The sequence below is a fragment of the Giraffa tippelskirchi genome, chromosome 8 (assembly GCF_054371585.1).
Source record: "Giraffa tippelskirchi isolate mGirTip1 chromosome 8, T2T-mGirTip1v1.2.pri, whole genome shotgun sequence".
NCBI lineage: Eukaryota > Metazoa > Chordata > Mammalia > Artiodactyla > Giraffidae > Giraffa > Giraffa tippelskirchi.
This window is the reverse complement of record NC_137282.1, coordinates 116,403,288-116,420,287: the sequence shown is the minus strand read 5'-3', so window position 1 is coordinate 116,420,287 and position 17,000 is coordinate 116,403,288. Positions and strand designations below refer to the sequence as shown.

Below are 17,000 nucleotides of genomic sequence, written 5' to 3'. Positions count from 1 at the left end.
CGGCAGGAGAAGGGCACGTGGCCAGAGAGCCTCCCAGGAAGGTGCTGGGGAGCCAGCGGTGTGGACGGAGGGCCCGAGCGCCGACTCAAGCTTGGAGGGCCCCCTGGCCCCCTCCGCTGCTGTGGGGCCAGCTGGGTAGGAAAAGGGAGGCAGAGGGAGAGGAAGGTGGGCAGCTCACCCAGCAGGCCACACCCAGCCCGCTCCCTCTCCTGCCTGACCTCTTTCCCTGAGTGCCTGTGTGTTTCCTAGCTGGGTTCCAGCAGAGCTCGTACCACCTGGCTCTGTGTCAGGCTCCTAGCATTGCAGGGATTCCCTCCCCCTTTCCGGAGACTTGTCCTCTTAGAGGGAGCATGGTTCTCTCTCTTGGCTGGGCCTTGCCTGACCCCACACCCCTCCCCCCACCCTTGCCCTAAGCAACACCCATCCACCTGCTTCCCCTGCCTGTTCCTCCTGGGTCAGATGACCCCCTTGTTTGACGGAGCATCCTTGGGCTGTAGGGCTGGAGGGCGAGACCCTCCACTCAGGCCCAGAGAGTCTTTGGGGGAGAAAGTCTCGCACCAGGTTATACGGGGACATCCAAGAAGCCGCCTCATCAGCTTCAGCCATCTGAGCTCCCAGAGGCCGCTGCTTCAAGCCTGAGGGCGGAAGTGGTGACTGGGGGAAGGGAAACTTCAAGTACTGGAACTCTTTCTACTAAATGGCCCCTGTGATGCAATCCCCATAGATTCAATGTGGTTTTCAGATAAGTGTGAGTTTAAACACCTCTCTGTGGCTTGCTACACAGGCAGACACCAGATACCACCCTCAGAGATGAGAACTGAACAGGTCAGATGTTGGAAGACCCAAGGGCCGAGAGTGATTAGATACTGGGAATGCCAGGGCCGCTGCTGGAGAAGCACTGTCCTGGAGGGTTCACCACTTAGTCATTCATTTACTAGGCTCCAGGCGCTGTGGAGCATTTAAAGGTGAATGGTCCCCAGCCAGAGAACAAATACTAATCCATGCCCTAAAGGGGGCTCAATTTCTCCACCTACATTGAGCTAGACTCACTAACTTTTCAACTTGAAAGCTTCTCTAACTCCGGCCCTTCTAGCTCAGGTTATCAGGCTGAATTCCTTCTCAGGGGAAGCTGGGGACTGATCAATGGAGGAGACCCTTATAGGTGCAGGGACCAATGCAATCAAGGAGATGAAAGCTGGACATGAAGGGACCATCCAGGAAAACAAGAGCATATCCAGAGAAAAAACGTGGTAGGGGAGGGTGCATTGAAGGGAAGGGTGCACAAAGTTAAGTTGGAGCCATATTTTGGAAGGCTCTGAATGCTATGCTAAAAAGTTGAGACTTTTTCCATTTAGGCAGGGGGGAGCCATAGAGGGCTTCTGAGCAGAGGAGGGACATGAGATATGTGGCGAAGCAAGTGTGGAGGGAGACTGGGGGACAAAAGAGCAAAGGTGCCTGGGTGGTATAAAAGGGACGGGTACTGGCGGTCCAGGGTAGCCAGGGCAGTTAGTTAGGGAGACTGAGAGGGTGGAAGAGTCCCACCCTCTGATTGAACAACTGCAGTGCACTCCTGCTGGGTAGGCACTGTGCCGCAGTGTGAAGAGAATGGACTCTGGTTCCTGCCCTTGGATTCCAGCTTCCAGTGCCTCCCAGCCTATGAGCTAGACAACTTATGTACTCTCTCCAGGCTTCAGTTCCCTTGTCTGTGTAATGGGAGCAATAACAGCACCTGCTGCTCAGGGCTGTCAAAGGACTAAGTGAATTAACCCACACGAAGTGCCTAGAATGACAATTGTACAGATCCTCATTAAATTTTATCAATGCTTGTTTTTAGACTTTGTTCTCTGCATGGGAGCCCAATTCAGAACATGATATCACAGGGAGGGTGGACTAGGGTCTCACCCTCCCTAGCAGAGGAAACCCCACCTGTGTGATAAGAGACTAGAAACTCTGTTAGACTCTAGGCCCAGAGGCTTCTTCTGATGGAATATCTGACATTGTTCACACCTACCTATGAAAATTCTAGTTGGGGGTGGGGGTCAGAGGATACATGGCCTTTAAGAGGGCCAATGAGCACTTGGTAGGTGTCTATTTATCAGTTCACTTCAGTTCAGTCGCTCAGTCGTGTCTGACTCTTTGCGACCCCGTGAATCGCAGCACGCCAGGCCTCCCTGTCCATCATCAACTCCCAGAGCTTACCCAAACCCATGTCCATCGAGTCAGTGATACCATCCAACCATCTCATCCTCTGTCATCCCCTTCTCCTCCTGCCCCCAATCCTTCCCAGCATTAGGGTCTTTTCCAATGAGTCAACTCTTCGCATGAGGTGGCCAAAGTATTGGAATTTCAGCTTCAACATCAGTCCTTCCAATGAACACCCAGGACTGATCTCCCCTAGGATGGACTGGTTGGATCTCCTTGCAGTCCAAGGGACTCTCAAGAGTCTTCTCCAGCACCACAGTTCAAAAGCATCAATTCTTCGGCGCTCAGCTTTCTTCACCATCCAACTCTCACATCCATACATGACCACTGGAAAAACCATCGCCTTGACTAGATGGACTTTGTTGGCAGAGTAATGTCTCTGCTTTTAAATATGCTATCTAGGTTGGTCATAACCTTCCTTCCAAACAGTAAGCGTCTTTTAATTTCATGGCTGCAATCACCGTCTGCAGTGATTTTGGAGCCCCCAAAAATAAAGTCAGCCACTGTTTCCACTGTTTCCCCATCTATTTGCCATGAAGTGATGGGACCAGATGCCATGATCTTAGTTTTCTGAATGTTGAGCTTTAAGCCAACTTTTTCACTCTCCTCCTTTTATCAGAGGATCTTTTTTTCTCTGCTGTTGAATGGCAGAAGTAAGAAGGGTACTCTCCAGCCCGCCTCTGCAGACTCCAGGTGGATGGAATGAAAAAGCAAGGCTGTTTGGCTTTGGGTTATGATGAGATAGGGGACTGGAGTCACCCACCAGGAAGAACCGTGGCCTGAGAGGAAGGAGTTTGGTTTCTAGTTCTGACACCATTATTTTTGCAGACAGGTCTGTGCTTTAGTTTCCTCACTGTAAGTCTATATGTTAATACATTTCTATTTCAAGGCATTCTTTTATGAAGAGCATCTGAGATAATGAGTATGGGGCTTGGAGGAAGATGAAGAACTAGAGCCACGTAAGGATTAGGGAGTCGTCAGAACGTCTCTGGAGTCCCAGCCAGTCCAGCACAGGAGCTCTTGAGCTTTGCTTCCCCATTCGGTTTCCTGTCCCTCTGGCCCAGCTGACGAGGGCTGCTGGTGTCTGTTTGTCTGGGGAGCTGATTTTCCTGGGGGCAGCTTCACACCAGAACCTCTTGGCTTCTTTCTCAACTCACTGTGTGGTGGGCACCCAGAGTGAGCCTCGTGTAGATCCCTGGCCAGGTTCTTTGTACTTCCTTGATGGAGCTTTAAAGGGTGATCCATTAGAGTTCCAGAGAGGACACTTGGGTAGACTTTCCGCAGACAAGATAGTGTAGCTATAACATAAGAAAAGATATAGCCTCTGCCCTTGAGAAGTTTTGTGTAAGATTAGAAGCTTGCACTGTGAGTTCACATCTGGCTCTGTTTCCTCGTCTATACAGCAGGCATAATATGGATCTCTTGAGACTGTTGTGAGGGTTGAAGAGAGGTAGTGCCTGAAAATCACTTAGTAATGAGACTGGTCAATGAAAGTTAGAGACTGAGCTCAAGGGGCTTACCGAATAGTTGCTGAGCCAAGAGAGACAGAGGGTAATGCACCCTTATGCCAGGTTCAGGACACTCATGCCTTATAAGAGTAAGTATAGTACAAGACCCATTGTCATGCAATATCTTTGTCTGGCTTCAGAACACCTATGTGGGACAGTGTATTATTATTCTTATTTTATAGACCAAGACTTCCAGAGTTCACATAACTTGGAAGTACTTGGGCTGGGAATTAGATTCAGTTGTCTTCAGACACCAGGCTCTCTGTACAACACTAGGAGGGAAACTGGAAGGAGAAACGTCATAGACAACGGCAGGAGGTTGGAAGGTGCTGGCATTTGGGTCAAACAATAAATAGTCCTCTTTGATTTTAGTGAATGATTATAGTAAAAAAACAAAAAGTTGAAGAGGTCAATTGCAGCCTGATTGTGAAGGACTTTGAGCACCAAGCTTATAAGTTTGCACATCATGTGTGAGCTGTGGAGGTTTTGAGCAGGTGTGTTCACCTTCATGTGTTGGAGAAGGATATGGCAACCCACTCCAGTGTTCTTGCCTAGAGAATCCCAGGGACGGAAGAGCCTGGTGGGCTGCCGTCTATGGGGTCGCACAGAGTCGGACACGACTGACGCGACTTAGCAGCAGCAGCAGCAGTCACCTGTAAGAAGATAATTTAACCTCTTGGAGGGGGCAGGGGTTGGACACAGAATGGAACAGCTGCTGCTGCTGCTGCTGCTAAGTCGCTTTAGTCGTGTCCGACTCTGTGCGACCCCATAGACTGCAGCCCACCAGGCTTCTTCGTCCCTGGGATTCTCCAGGCAAGAATATTGGAGTGGGTTGCCATTTCCTTCTCCAGTGCATGAAAGTGAAAAGTGAAAGTGAAGTCGCTCAGTCGTGTCTGATTCTTCGTGACCCCATGGGCTGTAGCCTACCAGGCTCCTCCGTCCATGGGTTTTCTCAGGCAAGAGTACTGGAGCAGCAGGGGGTGACAATGTTCCTGTCTACTGACTGTCTGATTGGTTAATCCTGCAGGAGTTCCACATATAATTAACATTTCCTTTTGGCCTTTACTGTCTTAATCCTCTCTGCCTGAGACTTTTGTCATTGATGACAGCTTTATCCTTGGAAGAGAGAACAGAGGACAGAAAAGGAGGAGGTAAAAAAGAGTAAGGAACAAATTCCTATGGATGACAGAAAATCTCTAAAATAAAAGTTTATTTCTCTCTCATATAGAAAGCCCAGAAATAGTCCCTGAAGAAGTGGTAGAGTAGCTCATTCTGTTTCCCGCCCTGCTTCCTTGGCACAAGGCTGCTGCCTTTTGAACCAAACTGGCTTCTTAAGCTCAGGTCCACCTTCCAGGCAGCAAGAAGGACTGAAGGGAACATGAAGGGCATGACCCTTTTCATTAAAGCCACTTGCTTGAAGGCCCACTTGACACTTCCTCTTGTATCCTGTTGGCTAAAACCTAATTACATGACTGAACCTAGCCACAAGGGAACCTGGAAATGCGGTCTTCAATGTAAGCAGTCATGCACCCAGCTAAAAATCCAGTGTGCCTAAGCAAGGAGGGAAATAAGGGTATTAGGGATGATAGGTTAGTCTTCTTAGGCAGCCATAACAAAAAGATACTGACTGGGTGGCTTAAACAACAGAAATTATTTTCTCACAGTTCTGGAGGCTGGAATTCCAAGTCCAAGGTGCTAGGAGCTGGTTTCTCCTGAGGCCTCCTAGGCTGGCAGACAACTGCTTTCTCATTGCTTTGTCCTCCCATGGCCATCTCTCTGTGCATGCCCACCACCTGTGTGAGCCATCTTCCTAAAAAGGACGCCAGTCATGTTGGATCAGGGCCCCATGCTAATGACTTCACTAATCACATCTGTACAGACCTGGTCCAAATATGGGACTTCAACATATGGATTTGGAGCACCGATGGGGGCAGCAGTTGGATCCTTAATAGCTGACCGGTGGTCTGCGATGTGGTATTTAGGGACGGTGAAAGAAAGCTTCAGGGCAGGGGCGCTCGGAAGGTGAGTGCAGAGAAGGGTTTGTTTACCCTGCAGCTGGGCCTGCTGGGTGGGTCTGTGTGGGCACTTCAGTTATGCTCAGAAACCTCCTCTCTGCACAGGCCATCTCTAGTTACAGTTCCACACCTGTGTGTGGTGTGGGCAGGACTGCTTGGCTCCTCCAAGGGTCCATGAGGGACAGTCTGTCCCAAGTCTCTCCCCTAGCTCCAGATGCTTTGCTCACAGTCTTTGGTTCCCAAGCCTCTTACCCCAGGCTCTGCGTCTGTCTTTATATGGCATTTCCTGTGTCCGTGTCTCCCTCCAAATTTTCCCTTTTAATCAGAACAGCAGTTAGGTTAGGGTGAGTGTTAGTCATTCAGTCGTGTCCAACTGTTTGCAACTTAATGGACTGGAGCCCGCCAGGCTCCTCTGTCCATGGAATTCTCCAGGCAAGAATACTGGAGTGGGTTGCCATTTCCCTCTCCAGGGGATCTTCTCAACCCAGAGATCAAACCCAGGTCTCCCACACTGCAGGCAGATTCTTTACCATCTGAGCCACCAGGGAAGTCCTGTTAGGGTGAGGGCCCCCCCTAATGACCTATTTTAACTGTATTACCTCTGAAGAGAGTATCTCTGAATAAGGTTGCATTCTGAGGTGCTGCGGGTTAGGAGTCTAATGTACCGTTTGTTTGGTGGGGAGTGGTGTAACTCAAACCAAGACAGGATCTTCCAAAGTTGAGATGGGATCTCATTTGCATCTTGATTGGGAAATACAGGTGAATTTGAGATCTCTCTCTGGGCCAGGGATGCAGGTGATGCTGTTCCCTGGACAGAGGTGGTCCAGAGTGAAACGACAGATGCCAAGTAGGCAATGGGCGCTTGTGTCCCTGCAGCACACACTCTCACTGCAAGGAACAAAATTCACTCAGAGGAGTTCAATTAATAGGTGTGTGGTGTGTATGTGTATGTGAGGAAAGTAGTGTGTTTTAAGTATCAAGGGAAATCAAACAAATCCAGGAAACATAAGCAGCAGTCCTCCAGAAGGAGCTGGGCTGGAGAGCCCTGGAACATTCTCCCTGTCTTCTGATGGCTTCCTAGCTGCTCTAAACCTATGAGCTGTGTTCTCTCCTCACCTTCCTGACTGATACTCTGAGACCACTAGATGGCCCCAGCCTGATGGCCCCGCACGCCACCCGCCTCAACCTAGCTTTTCTCTGTAGTTCTGGTTCCTTCTGAATCTCCTCTCTGTGTTTATTTGTTTGGACTTGAGAGAGAAGATCTGATTGGATCGATTGACCTTTTTCAGAAAGGCCACCCCAAGTCAGAGGTCATTGCCAAGCTGAGAATGAGCCCCACTCTGATCAGGATGCTGCCTCTGCCTTTTCCAATATGCTATGGCTATGGGATGGGGCTGGCAGGAGTTGTGGGTGGGGACAGATTCTTTGCATAGGAGGCGTGAGTCAAACATGCATTCCAAACACACCCAGGGGAGAACTCCACTACAGAGGGACCACTGTTATTGCCCTTATTGCCAGAGTTAATAGTAAAAGAGAAGAGACAGATACCATCGTTTACTCATCAATTTGTTCACTCATTCACTCCTTCCTGCTTCATTTATTTCTTAAATATTTATTGGGCATTTCCTATGTGCTAGATAGTGAAATTACTAGAATTTGGCCAGTATGTTTCCTACCCTTTTGGAGCTTATAGTCTAGTGGGAAGACTAAAGTCACCTTGTGGGAAAACCAATACGTATATCACTGTAAATTATGATATGTGCTATCGTGAAGAAAAGAGCCTGTCTCATGAATGAGATTATTGGAGGGAGGGAATCTTAAACTGGATGGTCTCAGAAGGCCCCTGAGGAGCAGTGGGGGAAAACATTAAAGGAAATGCTTAGAGGAATCTTATTTTTGCTGTGGAAGCAAACTGTATCTTTGGATTTGTCTCCAGAAGTTAGTCTGGTGTAACAAAAACACATGGATGAAATCTAATTCCTTCCTGCCACCAATTCTTAGGTGCCTGGGCCTCCTTTCTGATGCTTCAGCAATTTGGGATTGTTGAAGAGTGCCTGCTGGGCTGCCTGTTTGAGTCCATTTATGGAGATTGTCCTAATCCCTAGGTTTATGGGAACTACATTTGTTAGCGGCCATTCTGCCCCCAACCATAATGTTTGTGTTTGAATGAGCCTTGACAGAATGTGTTTGCTAAGCTCTGCTTCCTCCTGAGTTCAGCATCCTTATACTGCTGCTGAATTTTGGGGCGATGCAGTCACCAAAATGTTCTGCTAATTTCTGGACCTTTGGACTTCTTTTTGGGTTTGTGTGTGTGTTTTGTTTTTAGGTTTATAGGCCTTTAATTTAATAGTCAATTACACATGGGGGCCACAGTCTGTGTTCTGTGGCAAATGTTCTGCAAGTGGGGAATGCTAATACTTATTGCCAACTAACTCCAGAAGGTTGTGGAGGCACCACAAATGTTCCCCTTTAATAGGCACTGTCTCCTTTCTTTCCACTTTCTTTAATTGATGTGAGTTAAAAAACAGCCAGGCTGAGTTTGTCAACCTCTGAGGTCTCACTTGGTTTTTAGTTCTCATGGAAAAGAGTCATCCATGTCTTGCTCCTCTGACCCCACGAGGACACTGTCAGCTTCAGCATTGATTTAAAGAAGCTGTGCAGGTGGTGGGCACCTTTCCAAACCACTCTCCAGACATTGCCCCAGGGCACTCAGAATTCCCCTGATAACACAGACCTCTTGGGCCAAAGCCTAAACCAGGATGGTGAAGAGACATAGGTGGGCAGTGTGACTTGCATAGGGTGCCTCAGCATCCAGCACAGGATGTGAGCAGAGCCAATGCTGAGCAGACATCTGTTGGGATGGATTAAGTGCTAGCAATGTCAGGTTTCAGAGACCATGGCTGGTGTGCTAGGTTGCAGCAAGGTGCAAACCTGGTGCCAACTAGACCTGGAGGACTTGGCCAGGAAGTGGGATTTTGCTGCTTGCCTCCCTGGTGGTAGCAGTAAGGGAGGTGTCTCAGTGGAGAGTGTTCCAGGTAGAATAAACTGCCAAGGAAACCTCTCTGATGTGTGGGAGGCTAGTGTGGATAGAGCAGAGTAAGCAGGGGCAGAGCGGTCAGAAATGATACTCTGAGCAGAGGTTGTATTGAGCGATACCTGGCACATGTTATAAGACTTTGGCTTTTAGTCTGAATGGAAGCGGGTAGGGCATTGTAGGATTTGAGAAGAATTGCAATATGTTTTGTCTTTTTTTAATTTAATTTTTAATTGAAGTATGCTTGACTTATGTGTTGTGTTAATTTCTGCTGTACAGCAAAGTGACTCAGTTATACATACACACACACACACGCACTCACACTTGTCATTCAGTCGCTAAGTCTGACTCTTTGCAATCCCATGTACTGCAGCACACCAGACTTCTCTGTCCATCACCATCTCCCAAAGCTTGCTCAGACTCATGTCCATTGAGTCGGAGATGCCATCTAACCATCTCATCCTCTATCATCCCCTTCTCCTTCTGCCTTTTTTTCAGCATCAAAATCTTTCCCAGCATCAGGGTCTTTTCCAATAAGTTAGCTCTTAGCATCAAGTGGCCAAAGTATTGGAGCTTTTGCTTCAGCATCAGTCCTTCCAATGAATATGATTTATCACAGGATATTGGATATAGCTCCCCATGCTGTACAGTAGGTCCTTGTTGGTTATCCATTCTACATGTAATAGGTTGTATCTACTAACCCCACACTCCCAGCCTATCCCTGTACCACCCCTCCCCCTTGGCAACCATGGTCTTATTTTAAAAGGATTATTGTAGACATTTTATGGTTAGTAGATAGAAGGGAATTACATGTGGAAGCAGGGAGGCCAGCACAGCAGTTACTATAATAATCTAAGCAAGAGATTGTGGCGGGGGGCTGACACCCAGGGCTATAGCAGGGAAGGAGATGAGATGTGCTTGGCTGTGTGTGTATTGTAGGTAGAGCAAATAGGGTTTTCCTCATGGATTGGATGTAGGTATGAGAGAAAGGGAGTAGTCAGGGGTGACACTATTGTTTTTGGTCTGAGCATCTGGAAGAAGGGAATTGCATACAGGACTTCCTTAGTTAATCCCCTGGCCCAAGTTGTCATCGATATTGCCATAAATAATAACATTGCCTCAACTTTTTTCAATCCAGTCTATTTGTAAAGCACTGTGGTATCGTTGAACCCTCACAGCCATGCTGAGAGATGAGTCCTTTTATCTTCATTTCAAAGATGAGGAAATTGAAGAGCAGAGAGCTTCAAACTGTTATTGAAATGCAACCTCTTTCCAGCAGTTTCTTACACCTCATCCCTGGAAGAAATTTCTTCTGGGGTCCTGAAATAATTTTTCACCTGATTGTCTTTTAGTTTTATGTGACTGCATTATCTCCCCTACTGGGCGGCTTATTGTTTGCAGGCTGAGCTCTGCTGGAGGTCAACCTCGATTCTGTCTGGTTCTTGATGGAACCAGATTCCATCTGGTACTAGCACAAATATGGTAGGTCAGAGAGTCTCATTGATACTGTGATATGGGACCCTTGGGAGTCCAGTGGAAGCTATAAACCTTCTTCCTACAAAAACATGCACACATGCACTTTTGCATGATCGTCTCATTAAGGCCCGTTCATGGAAGCCAGCTAAGGACCCTGGTAAAATGTACTCAGTAACTAGACACAATAGACACAGCCAAGGCCCCCTGCCCAAAGCATGAATTCTTAGATCTGGGAGTGGTCAAGATTAAGAAAACTATTTTTATAGTCTATTCAGATCAATTAAGTCCAATAAACCCATGCTAAGTTATGGTCCTGGGCTGAGTATAGGGGTGCAGAGCTGAAAATCACAGTCTCTGCTTTCAGGAAGGTAATGAGCTAGTAGTAGTCTCTCCTTTGTGCTTGAGGCAGCAGAGAACAATGTTACCAGTACTAATGCCCCCATCTCTCAGGTTGGAGAGAGGTACACCCCTTGCTTCAGGTCACTATGGCTCCTGCCATGCCCCTGTCAGACTTCCCTGTAGCCTTGTGTAGAATGGTCTGGCTCCTCCATAGACTGTAAGCACCACGGCTGCAGGACTGCATGTCCTGTTCTTCTCCAGCACAGAATAGCTGTTGACTGGATGAATGGATGGGTCGGTAAGTGAATGAGAGGGCAGAAGGTGGGGGATGAAGAAGGAATAGAGGTTGACGGTTTTACATTTTCTAGTAGCCTCATAAGGCTCAGATGAACTGTCCCCTCCTGCCCTCACCCCCAGCTCCTTTCCTGTCGGGAGGCTGAGTCCCATGAGAGACCACGCAACAACTGAGGCGTTCTAAACTCTCTTCCAAATGCCTGGGTCCCTTACCAAGCCCCACAGCTCTCACCCCAGAGCTCACTGGAACTCCACACCCGCCAAGCTGATTTTCCTTCTCTTTTCCTTGCCCTGTGGCCCTCCCTCCCCACATTCCTCCCTAGGGCTCTCGCCCCAGTTCTCCTCCTTGCCCTCCCCCTGCCCTTTCCTCCCCCTGCAGTCTCACTTCCTTCACGGGGCCTCTCTTGATCTCTCTCTTCTGAGAGGCCATGGCTGCCATGCTCCACAGCTTCAGTTCAGTTCCGTTCGGTCGCTCAGTTGTATCCAACTCTTTGCGACCCCATGGACTGCAGCACGCCAGGCCTCCCTGTCCATCATCAACTCTCGCAGCTTACTCAAACTCATGTCCATCAAGTCAGTGATGCCATCCATCCATCTCATCCTCTGTCATCCCCTTCTCCTCCTGCCTTCAGTCTTTCCCAGCATCAGGGTCTTTTCCAGTGAGTCAGTTCTTCGCATCAGGTGGCCAGAGTATTGCAGTTTCATCTTCAGCATCAGTCCTTCCAACAAATATTCAGGACTGATTTACTTTACGATGGACTGGTTCAATCTCCACAGTTTAGCGTCCCCCCACACACACTTTTTTTTTTTTAAAGATAGCCTCTTATTTCTTGTGTGTTCATTTTATCTCTTGAACTAAATTTCCCAAAATCTGCAGGATAGCAGGCTCCACCCTCTATCACCCCACCTAACCTTCTGCAGAGCCCAGCAGTGCACCACACTCCGCATTGGAGGTTGGGGACTGAGAAATCAGCCCTTGGTTTCATCATAAAGCCTCTCTTCCAACTCGAGTATGTGAATGTGTGAGCACAGAACAGTGTGAGACAGTGTGTGCATGGCTGTGTGCATGTACCTATACTGGGGGCGCTGGGAAAAAGAGAGTGAATCCCAGCATGATGTTTTTGCAGGACTCATCAACCTTGGCGCTATTGATATTTGGGGCCAGATCATTCTTGTAATGGGGCTGTCTTGTGCACTGTAGGGTATTTAGCAGTGTCCTTGACCTCCACCAGCTAGATGCTAGGAGCTCCCCCACTGCCCATGCCTGCCTCCCCCACCCCCAGGATTGTGACACCCAAACGTGTGTCCAGACATTGACAAGTGTTCCTTCCCCACATTCGTCCCCAGTTGAGAGTCACTGTTTAGAGAACTCCTGGGAATTTACTTTCTTCTTGTTGGCTGAGTATGTCACCTTAGCTCACCAATGGCAACCTATAAGGTTTTAGGAGGCTCCAGTAGGGGTCCTAAAGCACCTGACAGAGAGTGGGTGCCAAATACACATCCTTTAGCCAGAGGCAGTGCGGTGTAATGGGTGAGGTGATGTGTTCTGAAGACAGCCCACCTGGGGTGAAATCCTGGCTCGTCTCCTGTCCATCTGGGTCACCCTGGGCTGTTCACTTCATCTTACACTACCTCAGTGTCCTCATCTGTAAAATAGAGATGCTAATAATTGTACCCCCCGCAAGAATTGTGAGAGGATTAAGTGGGTGACTGTGGGTCAAGTCATTGGAGAAGTCTGATACCTAGAAGTGTTCACAGAGGTTGTGATCCTTGTCCTCTCCTGATCGGAGAAAGATGGCTTCTCCTTGATTCCCTCTGGCTGCGATTCTTCTGCTTCATCCAATGCAACTTGCCCCAGGTTTGAGCTCTGGCCTTGCTGCTGGAAGCTCTGCCGGGTCATCGCATTCACCCTCCTGATGCAACATCAGGTTGTTGCCTTGGTGTTGAGGCTACCAACACCTTGCCCTGAGATTCCAGGCAAACTGCTTGTATATTCTAATAAAAGTGTGTGTTTCTTTTGAATCCAAAGTGGACCTGCCAGCTGGTTCTATTTCTCCCTGGAATGGAGACCGTCCAAAGCCCAGATCAGAGACTAGAGAAATGAGCTTCAGGCAATTACATTCTTTTTCTCCAGTACTGTTTGTGTTCCCTTACATGGCTGCTTGTGCAAACTCTGTTAACAATTGGTGTTTGCTGAAGCTTTTGTTTTCAAACCTGTCTGCAAGTGACAAGGTCCTGATGAAGTACAAATCCATCCTGCAGGGTCACAGGGCATTTGATGGCTACCATCAAAACTGGCAATCCAGCTGCATCAGCATCTCATTAAATAATGTCAAGAAATTCAAGAAAAAACTTAGGAGAAGAGACATACGTGCCCTGCATGGATGTATTCCTTCAGTTCAGCAAGTATTTATTAAAGTTCAGTAAATATTGATTGAACTTCAACTGTGAGTCAGATGCTGTTCTCAGCACTGGGAATTCACTGGCCAACAGGCAGGCTCAGTCTCCGCCCTGGCTGAGGTTGCAGAAGACAGGAAATTAACAAGTCTAGTGTGTGTGTGTGTATATATGTATATACACACACACACACATATGTATGTTTATAGGTATACACACACAGACATATATTCTCACACACACACAAGTGCTATCAGCACTGGGCTAGTCAGGAAAGGAAAGACTTTAGATTCCAGTCTGGGTTTGACTCCATTTCTAGTTGTGTGGCCATGGGCAAGTTCCTTAATCTTTTTTTCAGTTTCTCATATTTTATATGGAGGGTAATACATTGAAGGGTGACTGTGAAAATTAAATGAGGTAATACAAGTAATATATAAGGAATTTTGTCTGTCTTATTTGTCACTGTAACCCAAATAGTTACAGTGACAACTGGCACACAGTAGATATCAAGTGAATATTTGTTGAAAAATAACATGTGCTTGGTACGTAATATGTGCTCAATAAATATTTACCATTGTGAGGGGAGGGGCAAAGCTATATATGAAGCGGGAACAGTCCAGATTTTTGGACCCAGATTTCTGGGTAATTCTGTTTAACTTACTAGTTGGGCTTCCTTGGTGGCTCAGTGGTAAAGAATTCGCCTGCCAATGCAGGAGACACAGGTTTGATCCCTGGGTCGGGAAAATCCCCTGAAGAAGGAACTGGCAACTCATTCCAGTATTCTTGCCTGGACAATCCCATGGACATAGGAGCCTGGAGGGCTACAGTAGATGGGGTTGCAAAAGAGTCGGACATAATCTAGCGATTAAACAACAGCAACTTACTAGTTAGAGATGATAGAGTAAGTTGTTTACTCTCTCTCTACTTCAGTTTCCTCATCTATAAATCCAAGTGAAATATTGTACTTATCTCCTAACACTGTAGGAAGCACAGAGACCCCCTCTATTCATTCCTGTAGCTGCATGCTGTAACAGTATATGCTTACTTTTTCGTTAATCTCTTGATTTAGGCTCCTGATGAGCAGCCTGTTTCAATACATTTAAGTAAAAGCTGTAGCTAATCAGTGGATTTGATTTCCAGGGTTGATGGAAGTCCCACCTGTCTTTAAGTAGCTGTTCCCCCTGGCTTGACAGTCTAGGATTTCCAGCATGAGTATCCTCATTGGGTTCAATGACCTTAGATGGCCCTAGTACTTGATATATCCCTTTGATCCCCAGCCATAAGTAGTTTGGTCCAGTTAGGCTTGTCAGTAACCAGCTGCTGCCTTAGCTGCTGAGTATAGTATTTTAATATAGGGAGAGGTCAAATCCTTTGTTGGGTTGTACCAATATTCTCCAAGGGACAGAAACTTCATAAAAAGGGGGAAGCTGAGATAGGTGTCTGTGGAAATCCTTCCAGCACTTGTTTATCTTTCATGGATGGACATGGCCAGAGTGGGGAGGGCTATGATTTCAGTGATTTTTACTTCTTACTTATTCCTGTAGGATTCTCCTGTTTTTCTGCCTTTTCCATCATTCACTTACTTGAGAGTGGTTAGACCTGCAGGAAGTGGTGAAGAAGATGGCCTGTTCTGACACTGGTCAAAAACAACTCAAGTGATATTCATAGATAAGCGATTAAACTTTAGCAAAGAGTGGCATTCTGGTTCAAAGTTTCCTGTTAGTCATTTAGAAAACTTAACAGAATTGGGTATTGGTATGCAAAGCCACTTCCTTTGTCGACAAGTAATGTCTTTTCCCCAAATGGAGCCTTGAGAACAGAGGTCCTCATGCAAAGGCAGAAATACATTTATAATTAAATGGCAGTGTCAATTACTTTCGTTTTCATATAATGTGAGTCTTTGGAATGGATACAGACCTTCAGGTTGGATATCAGGTTTCAAGATCTGTCCAAGATATCTTCTTGAGCCAATTGGTTGGTGCTTTCTCACCTGACAGAGATGGGCAGAGTTGGAGGAAGAGATTCCTAAGGAAAGATGGGAAGGCTACAGTCTGGGAACAAAATAAGAGTCTTGCTCTGAACTTCACATATCTGGTGGACAGGCCTAATTTACTAGTGCTCCAGAGGTAAACACATTACGGATGGGTTTTCTCTGTTAGGAACCTCAGTTACCTCCATGGCCCTGCCCAGCTCCATGTCAGATGTGTCCTCAGCCAGGCCTCTGGGGCTGGAGGGTTCAGGAAGTGGGAAATCTGCAGTTAGGGCATCAACAAGCTGTAGCGGTCCAAATGCCAGCAGCCTGTCTGGGGGCAGGGCTCGAAGTCAGGCCAAGTGTGGAGGGAAATGGAGAAACGGGATCTTTATGCAGGAGAAGAGAACTCTGCGTCCTCTGAGAATCCTCTCTAGTTTCATTTTGGGCAAAGGGTTTATTTTATTTGACTCCTTTTTATAATTTATGTCTCTTTAACAATATTCTCCACTTTTGGAGACATTATTTTTCTGGTTTCCTTTAGTTCCTTGTTCATAGTTTTCTTTAGCTATTGGAGCATATTCAAAATAATTGATTTAAAGTCTTTGTCTCTTAAGTCCATTATCTATCCTTCTTCAGGGACAGTTTCTATTAATTTCCTTTTTTTCTCCGTGATGGACTATATTTTCTGGTTTCTTACAATCCTCATAATTTTGTGTTGAAAACTGGATATCTTGAATATTATGATGCGCTAGCTTGGACGTCAGAGTCTCCCTCCTTGCCAGGGCTTGTGGTCACTCCTTCATACAGATTGTAGCAGTTGGTTTGATTAGTGACTTTTCTAAAGCATTCTGTTAAGACCATATTGTTTGTTGCACGTGGTCACCGAAGTCTCTAAATGCCTGGAACTGAGAGAAAACAATCTAGTCTTTGCAGCTGTGTGCAGGTGTTTGGACATACCTTCAACACTTAGGCAGCCCATTTACAGCTTTGCCTTCGCCTGCATTTCCTGCCTGCATGGAGGTGACAGTCAACCAGAGCTGAGATGTGGCTTTCTCACACCCTTTCTCAACATGTGCCCAACTCCACGTGGTCTTCTAGATCCCTAGTGATATATGGTACTCTTCAAAGCTCTTGTTCTCCAAACATTTCAATTCTAAGCCTTTCCTCCCAGGCTTACAGGTAGGATTATCATTTGCCCCAACTTATATTCTTTGCCCTGTACAGCAGCAGGTAGTTCTTTTGACTTCATGTTTTTGATTAATGCCCTTGGCATGGCTGCATCTCTGCCTTAGGAGAGTCCCATATCAGGGAAATAAAGGCAAACTCGAGGCTTTAGTCCTTCAGGAAGCCCACATACAGATCAAAACAAACAACTACAGTTTCTTGGGACAAGGTCTGCTCTGCTCCCTCCAGCCTTGGGGATCCACACCATGAACGTGGAATACCGTCTTCAAGACTGCCACTGAGATGGGGAAAAGAGAATGGGATAAGGATAAGTTAAAATGCTACAAACCATTACCAGGTTTCAGGTTCCTTTTTCTTGAGTAAGCATTTGCTTGGTTGCTGTAAACTCCTGACTGTTTTTCAGGGTTCTGATAAAGTTGGTTCTGACCATTTTTGCCAGATTTTTCATTGCAAGCACCTGTTCTTGCAATTCCCTACTTCACCATTTTTTTTTGCTGATTGGGCTCTAAGAAGTAGTTTTTGAATGCAATTTGTTGACAGGTAAGGAGACTGAGGACCAAAGGGAGAGGGAATGAACT

At 46.8% G+C, this 17,000-nt stretch overlaps 1 protein-coding gene across 17 annotated transcripts in view; it reads left to right on the top strand.

The window, feature by feature from the left end:
- DOCK2 (dedicator of cytokinesis 2) overlaps positions 1-17,000 on the top strand; it is a 477,583-nt gene that overhangs the window by 22,998 nt on the left and 437,585 nt on the right. The window lies entirely within an intron of this gene.